Raw genomic sequence first — 7,996 nt, 5'->3', positions numbered from 1 at the left:
TTATAAATAACTATATATTTGTCTGTTTTAAAATAACATATTTTCTAAAACTTTTATGAGTATATAGTTAAAATGATATTGATTGAATGAATAATAACATGTATAATTGAAAGAATTTGGGGGTGTGATGAAACTTAAAATTTATAATTATTTATATGTTAAAATTTGTGTTTTAAAATTAAAGTTTCATTAAAATTATGAAGTTGTATTATTTTAGTGTTATGTGTTTATATTTAAATATTTTACTAAAAATGTTGTATTTTACGGTTTGCGCAGATTTGATAAAAATAAAATTACTCAAGCTAAAGAGGTCATATTGGAGTAATCTCAAATCATGTAGAATCACAAAAGAGGCATCTTCAACCTTGTAGAAGACAAAAAATTCCAAAAACCTCATTAAGATGATCAAATTATCAAAAATAAAAAAGGAGACAGATTTACTTTTACTATGACTAGCTTGTAGCAAAAATATCATAACTATTTCACATTTTACTCAAAAGAGTTGAATTATATGTCCAAACACATCTACACAAAATTTACTACGTGTTTTTTGTTGAATGGAAAGGCTGAATTGGTGGTATAAGGCATCCAACATGCCAATTAAAGTTGGGTCACGACATTGACATTCAAGAAGACAAGCACCCACCAACTTTACTATTCCACATTTAATGAGCCTTGGTCTCTTGCTCTCCTTTGGCCTATAAATAAATATGTTGTATTAGCTTTGAAGTGTGCAAAAGTGTAGAGAAATTCGTCATTTGTAAAATAAATATTGTGTGTGTAAGAATAAGAGTTTGAGTGTGCATATTTCTCCAAGTTTAAGTATAAATTTTTTTTTATCCTTACTCTTGAGTCTTATGTTCATGGCAAGCTAAATCTTTTTATGTCAAGGTGAAAAGGTTTTATTGTTGGTCAAGTAAAATTTCTTATATTTTGTATATTCTTTCCTTTTCTATTTTATTTTATTTTACTAATTGATCTTTATTTGTAGGTATAATTTGGATGATTTATTGTTATCTATTTACATCAAATACTTGGTACCTTGAATGTGGTTACCTTGATTTGTTGTCTAATATGATACAATAAATACTAAAAAAATTATACTATAAATATATGTATCAATTTATAATAAATTCATATATATTATTTAGATAATAGCGTGGCTCTGCCGGTTGTTCTAAATAATATATTGTGATTTGAATCAACATTTACTTTCTCGCAACTAACATTTACTTTTCCACAACTAACATTTATTTTCTCGCATCTAACATAAAAAGTCATATATTTTATGTAGACAATAGCGTGGCTCTGCCGGTTGTTCTAAATGAAATATTGTGATTTGATCTAACATTTACTTTTATGTCAATTTATATTTATATTTATGCATTTATATATATTATGGGTACCATGTATTAAATATAGTTTAATCTGATATTAATATAGTGGAAACTATATTATATAATGTATTTGTATAAATATTTAATTATTCTCTTATGTTTATTTTTATTTTAGTTTCTTTTATTTTTTCAAGCAATCTTAAATAAACCAACAATGAACCATTGAAGCCTTGAAAATTTTATAATTTGTGTATTTGAAGTTTTATAATAATATTTTCATCTATAATATATCATTGCTAAAATTAAACTTACAGCATCCTCTCCGTGGATCGATCTCGTACTCACTAGTATATTACTTGCAGACAACCTACACTTGGGTGAATTACAATGCCCGAGTAAAGATATACTTCAAGATTTTGTGATATGTAAAGATCTTAAATCTTTCTCCGTAGAGATAATGCTGCCAAATCTTTAAGAAAAACACGATTTCTATCAGTTCCATATCATGGATTGGATAATTCTCCTCGTGTTTCTTCAACTTTCTGGATGCATAAGCAATGACATGGACATTTTGCATCATAACACCGCCTAATCCCAGCTTTGATGCATCGGTGTAAACAACATATCCTTCGGATCCTGACGGTAGAGCTAGCACTGGCGCAGAAGTCAGACTCTTACGAAGCTCCAAGAGACTCTCTTCACAGTCTGATTGTCATTCTAATTGTACATCCTTCCGTGAAAGTTGTCAAAGGTCTAGCCAACTGAGAGAAGTTTGCGGTAAATCGCCTATAATAACCCGCTTAGACCAAGAAAACTGTGGATTTCGGCCATTGACATTGGACGTAGCCAATTCAATACAACCTCTATCTTGCTTGAATCAACAGATATTCCTTCTCTGGATATCACTTGACCAAGGAATACCACATGATCAATCCATAACTCACACTTATTCAGTTTATCATCGAGCTGGTTCTCCATCAGAGTCTATAGGACAATACTCAAGTATATTGCGTGATAATCTACACTGTTAGAATATATCAGGATATCGTCTATAAAGACCGCAACAAATTTATCTAAGAAATCCCAAAATACATGTTTCATCAAATCCATGAATAATGCTGACGTGTTAGTCAACCCAAATGGCATTATTAGAAACTCATAATGTCCATACCTGGTGTGAAACGTCGTCTTAGGAATGTCTGGTTCCCGAATCCTCATCTGGTGGTAACTAGATCTCAAATCAATCTTCAAATAAACTAAAGTACCCTACAACCGGTCAAACAAATAATCAATACAAGGTAAAGGGTGCTTATTCTTTATGGTTACTCGATTAAGTTGTTGGTAATCAATGTATAAACACATAGATCCATCATTCTTCTTGACAAATAGAACTGGTGCTCCTCGCAGGGACACACTTGGACGGATATAACCCTTCTCCAAAAGATCCTACAGTTGCTGCTTCAACTCTCGTATCTCTTAAGGTGCTAGATGATATGGGGCTCTAAAGATCGGGGAAGTCCTTGGCATAAGCTCGATCCTGAATTCCACCTCTTGAACTGGGGGAAAACCTAGAATCTCATCAGGGAACACCTCTAGAAATTCACCGACGACTATTATGTTCTCAAGACTAACATTACCGGCGGTTGTATATACTGCATAAATTAGGTAGCCGTCCCCTCCAGACTCCAAATCACGACAGACTCTCGGAGCATCCACTAATTTCAACGGGGTTCGTGCTCCCTCTCCGTATAAAACCAACTGTCACAACTAAGGATGTCAATGGGTCCGGGCAATGGACCCGCCCCATGTGGGGAGGATTTGGGTCCACTAAATGGGTCTTGGGGCGGGTCTTGGGTCCATTTTTTCAGAACCGAGAGGGTATGGGGAGGGTATGGGTTTTATAAGACCCACCCCAGACCCGCCCCATATAATACATACATATAAAAAATTATAGGTTTTTATTGCTCAAATATTCTTTCTAGCCGTCATCAATCATCATCTCTCTCACTTTAATATTTTAATTTAGTTTTTATAAAATTATTCTTCATGTTTTTAATTAAACTCAGGCTACAACTGGTCATTGTCTACCTACCCTTCGACATTTGTCTATCCTCCGGTGACTTCCTAATCTTCGACCACCACCTAAATCCATTGTTATGATAAAAGTTTCATATTTAATTTTAATTGATAAGTAATTTAATGTTTTATTTTTCATATAATACTCGAAATATCAAATTTAAGGTTTTATTTTTCCTTTCGACTACCTCAAACAGCCAGATTCGTTATTAATTTTAATAAATTTGTGGGTCTCATGGGTTTAACGGGTCCAACCCGCCCCATTTTAGATATGGGGTGGGGTGGGTCCAAAGCATATTTAAATGGGGTGGGGCGGGTAATGGGTTCATATTTTGTTAATGGGGCAGGTCTCGGGTTTGGCCAAACCCGCCCCATACCCGCCCCGTTGACATCCCTAGTCACAACCCTCAAAATGGTAGTGCAAAAGTTTCTGTAGCAATCAATTGTCGCTCGATAAACGGTCAACATATCTATACCCAAGACGTAATCGAAATCTTCCATGGATAGGATCATTAGATTAGCCGTCAAAACATTACCCTCAAATTCCAATGGACAACCCACCACAATTCGTTTAGCTAAAGCTGACGACCTGTCGGTGTGGAAACAGAAAGTACTATGTCTAAGGGAATATAGGTGTGAGAGCCCATTCCTAATTAGTATTTAATGATCATGCAATCAGGATTAATTAATGTAAACAACGAAAACGAGTTAAAATTTTTCTTTCGGGCCTACCGAAAATTCGGCATGACCTCCCCGTAAATCGGACAAACCAGGGAAATCAAAAACTCAGACAACAATACAATACTCGAAAATAGTGTCCAATTCGACAACACACAAACCTACAGCCGCACTGGCCAGGACTAATCACATGCAAGCCGAAAAGGCTAAATACAACAACAAGAAAATCCCAAACGTCGTAAAAATAACGATACAGATACACGGGGCATCTCCCCGGCAAATGAAGGACTCCAATAATAATATATAATATCTGGGAACTCACAACGACTCAATACCCTCCTTGGGCTCCACTGGCAGATGCACCACCAGAGGCAACAAAACCACCTGTACTACCTGCCATGGCAATAACAACAAAACCACAGCAGTCCCGAGGGACAGGGGTCAAACCCCAGTACGAAGATCAAATAAATTACAGCAAAATAAATGATATGTAAAACAACTAATTCAATGCGAGTGAATGGTACCAAGGAACAACGGATATCAAAATCTGGATCCAAAGAACAATAGCTAATATGTGGCCACCTGTGCTAGGGGGACAGTTCAAACACTGCGCGGCCCTTACGCTAGCATCAGATTTCTAAACAACTCATTAAAGAGTGGATAACAATCTCAGGAATAAGAGAATAATGGCTCAATATGAATGCAATGCATCATTAATCACAATCATCATATAAAACATATAAACAAGCCAATACCTCAAATAGCAATTAGACATTTTACATATCCTCATAAAGGCTGTAAGATAGCGATCAATCCGTACCTTAATTGCCAAATAATTACCAGAGTAATTCTTACAAACTTGGTGAAATCCTAATTAATTACTCCAAACCTGAGGCAATTACCATTTCCATCAATTCTAACATATATTTCAACTTCCAAACAATTTAAATATTCAATCCTAGGGTCGAAAATATCCAAATTAAAATTCTGAAAAATTCCGATAAATTCCCAAAAATTCCAGAATTATTATATATTAATTCTAAGGTATTCCAAGACCCAAAAATTCAATAATTCAACACAATAATTCGAAAATCCCATATATATACATTCTGAATTTTCAAAAATAATTCCATAAAAAAATAGGAAATTCGATCTATACCTCCAATTGGCTCAAATATAGCACCTACAACCAACAAATAATCATATATCAATTATTTGGATTCGAATTCAACCAAAAATTCTCAAATTCAAACCCTAACTCGAAATATACCTCAAGACTTCGAATTAAAGGTCTAAACAACTCGTACAACCTTCCTCCTAGCTCAGGCGGCGGTCGGACGGCGGCTAGGGGCGGCAAAGGCGGCGGCTGGTCGGAAATGGGTTTTTGAAAAGTGCGAGAAAAGCTTACAAAATTGGTATCAAAAGAAAGCTCTCGTCGCGAGGATTCCGGAACTACACTCGGAATAATTTTTGGAGCAACGACGGAGGAGATATCACCGATTGAAGAAACGAAATGAAAAGAAAATAAGAAGGAAGAGGAGAACAGAGTGCACGGCCGAGAGAGAGGATTGTGAGGAGAGAGGAAAGTAATGCTTGTATGTATATGTGTGTATTTATTTAATTGAGCCCAAAACTTGACCCGGTTAAATTAATTTCAACTCCTGTGTACCATAAAAATTAAATATGTATTTTAATACCGTCTATACACCGATATTTTCTGACACATATTTTTAACACACAAATTAATTATTTGGCTTAATTATTTTAATTCACCACTTTAAAATAATTATTAACAAATCTAGCCAAATAATAGGGTAATTAGCATCGGGTCCTTACAATTCTCCCTCACTAAAAGATGATTTCGTCCTCGAAATCGAACACACACATAATACAACATACAAAGTGGTTTAAACATCTACCACTGATAATACACAGGATAATCAGAGTACATGGAATAATTCACTGCATTCTCAAACAAGTGAGGCCATTCTTGACGCATCATTGCCTCGATTTCCCATGTAGCCTTTTCTGTCCCATGTCTACTCCAATGAACCATAACCAAAGGAATGGTCTTGTTCCGGAGTTGTTTCTCTCTACGATCAAGAATCTTCACTGGGTACTCGGCATAGCTAAGGGAACTATCCAACTCTACCTCCTCGGCCCTCAAGACATGATATGGATCTGGCTCGTACTTCCGCAACATCGACACATGAAACACATCATGTATCGCAGACAAACTCTGCGGCAAGTCCAAACGATAAGCCAAAATACCAATCTTCTCAACGATCACATACGGACCAATATAACGTGGAGCTAGCTTCCCTTTACGCCCAAATCTCATAGTACCACGAAACGGTGAAACTTTCAGGAAAACATAATCACCAACCTGAAATTCTAAAGGTCTACGCCTCTTGTTTGCATAACTAGCTTGGCGATCTTGGGCTGCTTTCATTCTTTTACTGATCACGACAACTTTGTCCTTCATCTCCTGAACAAATTCAGGCATAGCCAATCGCCGTTCTCCTACTTCTTCCCAGCAAGTTGGAGATCTGCACTTTCTTCCATACAAGGCTTCAAAAAGAGCCATTCCAATCGAAGTATGGAAACTGTTATTATAGGAGAATTCAACCAAAGATAACGATTCTTGCCAACTGCCACTGAAATCCATCACCACAGCTCTCAACATGTCTTCCAATGTTTGGATGGTCCTCTCTGACTGACCATATGTCTGTGGGTGATAGGCAGTGCTCATCGCTAACTTTGAACCCAAGACTGATTGCAGACTAGCCCAAAACTTAGAAGTAAATCTTGGATCACGATCAGATACTATGGTTACTGGCACACCATGCAATCTCACCACATTATCAATGTACAATTTAGCCATTTTATTATAAGGGCAAGTACGATCATATGGAATAAAATGGGCTGATTTTGACAGTCTATCAACAATAACCCAAATAGCATCGCAACCATGCATAGATCGAGGTAGGTGTGTCATGAAATCCATAGCAATGTGCTCCCAATTCCACAGCGGCACTTCCAGACTATGTAACATACCACCAGGTCTCATCCTCTCAGCTTTAACCTGTTGGCAAGTCAAACATCTTGCTACAAAGTCTGAAATTTCCTTTTTCATGCCTTCCCACCAAAACTGGGATCGCAAAGCATGATACATCTTCCTATTACCTGGGTGAACACTGTGTCGACTACAATGTGCTTCTCGCATGATAGCTTCTTTCAAGTCTATCAAATTTGGAACCAAAAGTCTTCCTTTAAAACGCAAAATTCAATCTGAAGTGACATCAAACTTATCTGACTGTCCTGTTTGAGACAATTCTTTCAACTTCTGAATATAAGGATCAGTCCTTTGTGCTGTTTTGATGTCAGAAACTATCTGTGATTCAACTTGAATAGATGAAACTATAACGTAGTCACCACTAGGTTGGTAAGTCCAACCTGAAGTCCCCAAGTGCTCATGGACTTTCGAGATTGTAAGAGATGTTAACATTGCATTCTGAACTTTTCGGCTAAGAGCATCTGCAACTAGATTCATCTTACCGGGTTGATACTGAATATCACAATCAAAGTCCTTAAGTAATTCCATCCAGCGACGTTGTCTCATGTTCAGATCAGATTGTGTGAAAATATATTTAAAACTTTTGTGATCAGAATATATCACAAACTGTTCTCCATACAGATAATGACGCCATATTTTCAATGCAAAGACAATGGCACCCAACTCTAAATCATGAACTGGATATCGAGTTCATGAGGTTTTAATTGACATGATGCATAAGCAATAACTCGCTCATGCTGCATAAAAACGCATCCAAGTCCATTTAGAGAAGCATCTGTACAAACGACAAACCCACCTGAGCCCGAAGGTAAAGCTAAAATAGGGGCTG

Source organism: Henckelia pumila, chromosome 2 (genome assembly GCF_033568475.1).
Source record: "Henckelia pumila isolate YLH828 chromosome 2, ASM3356847v2, whole genome shotgun sequence".
In the NCBI taxonomy this organism is placed as follows: Eukaryota; Viridiplantae; Streptophyta; class Magnoliopsida; order Lamiales; family Gesneriaceae; genus Henckelia; species Henckelia pumila.
This window is presented reverse-complemented; position numbering follows the sequence as displayed.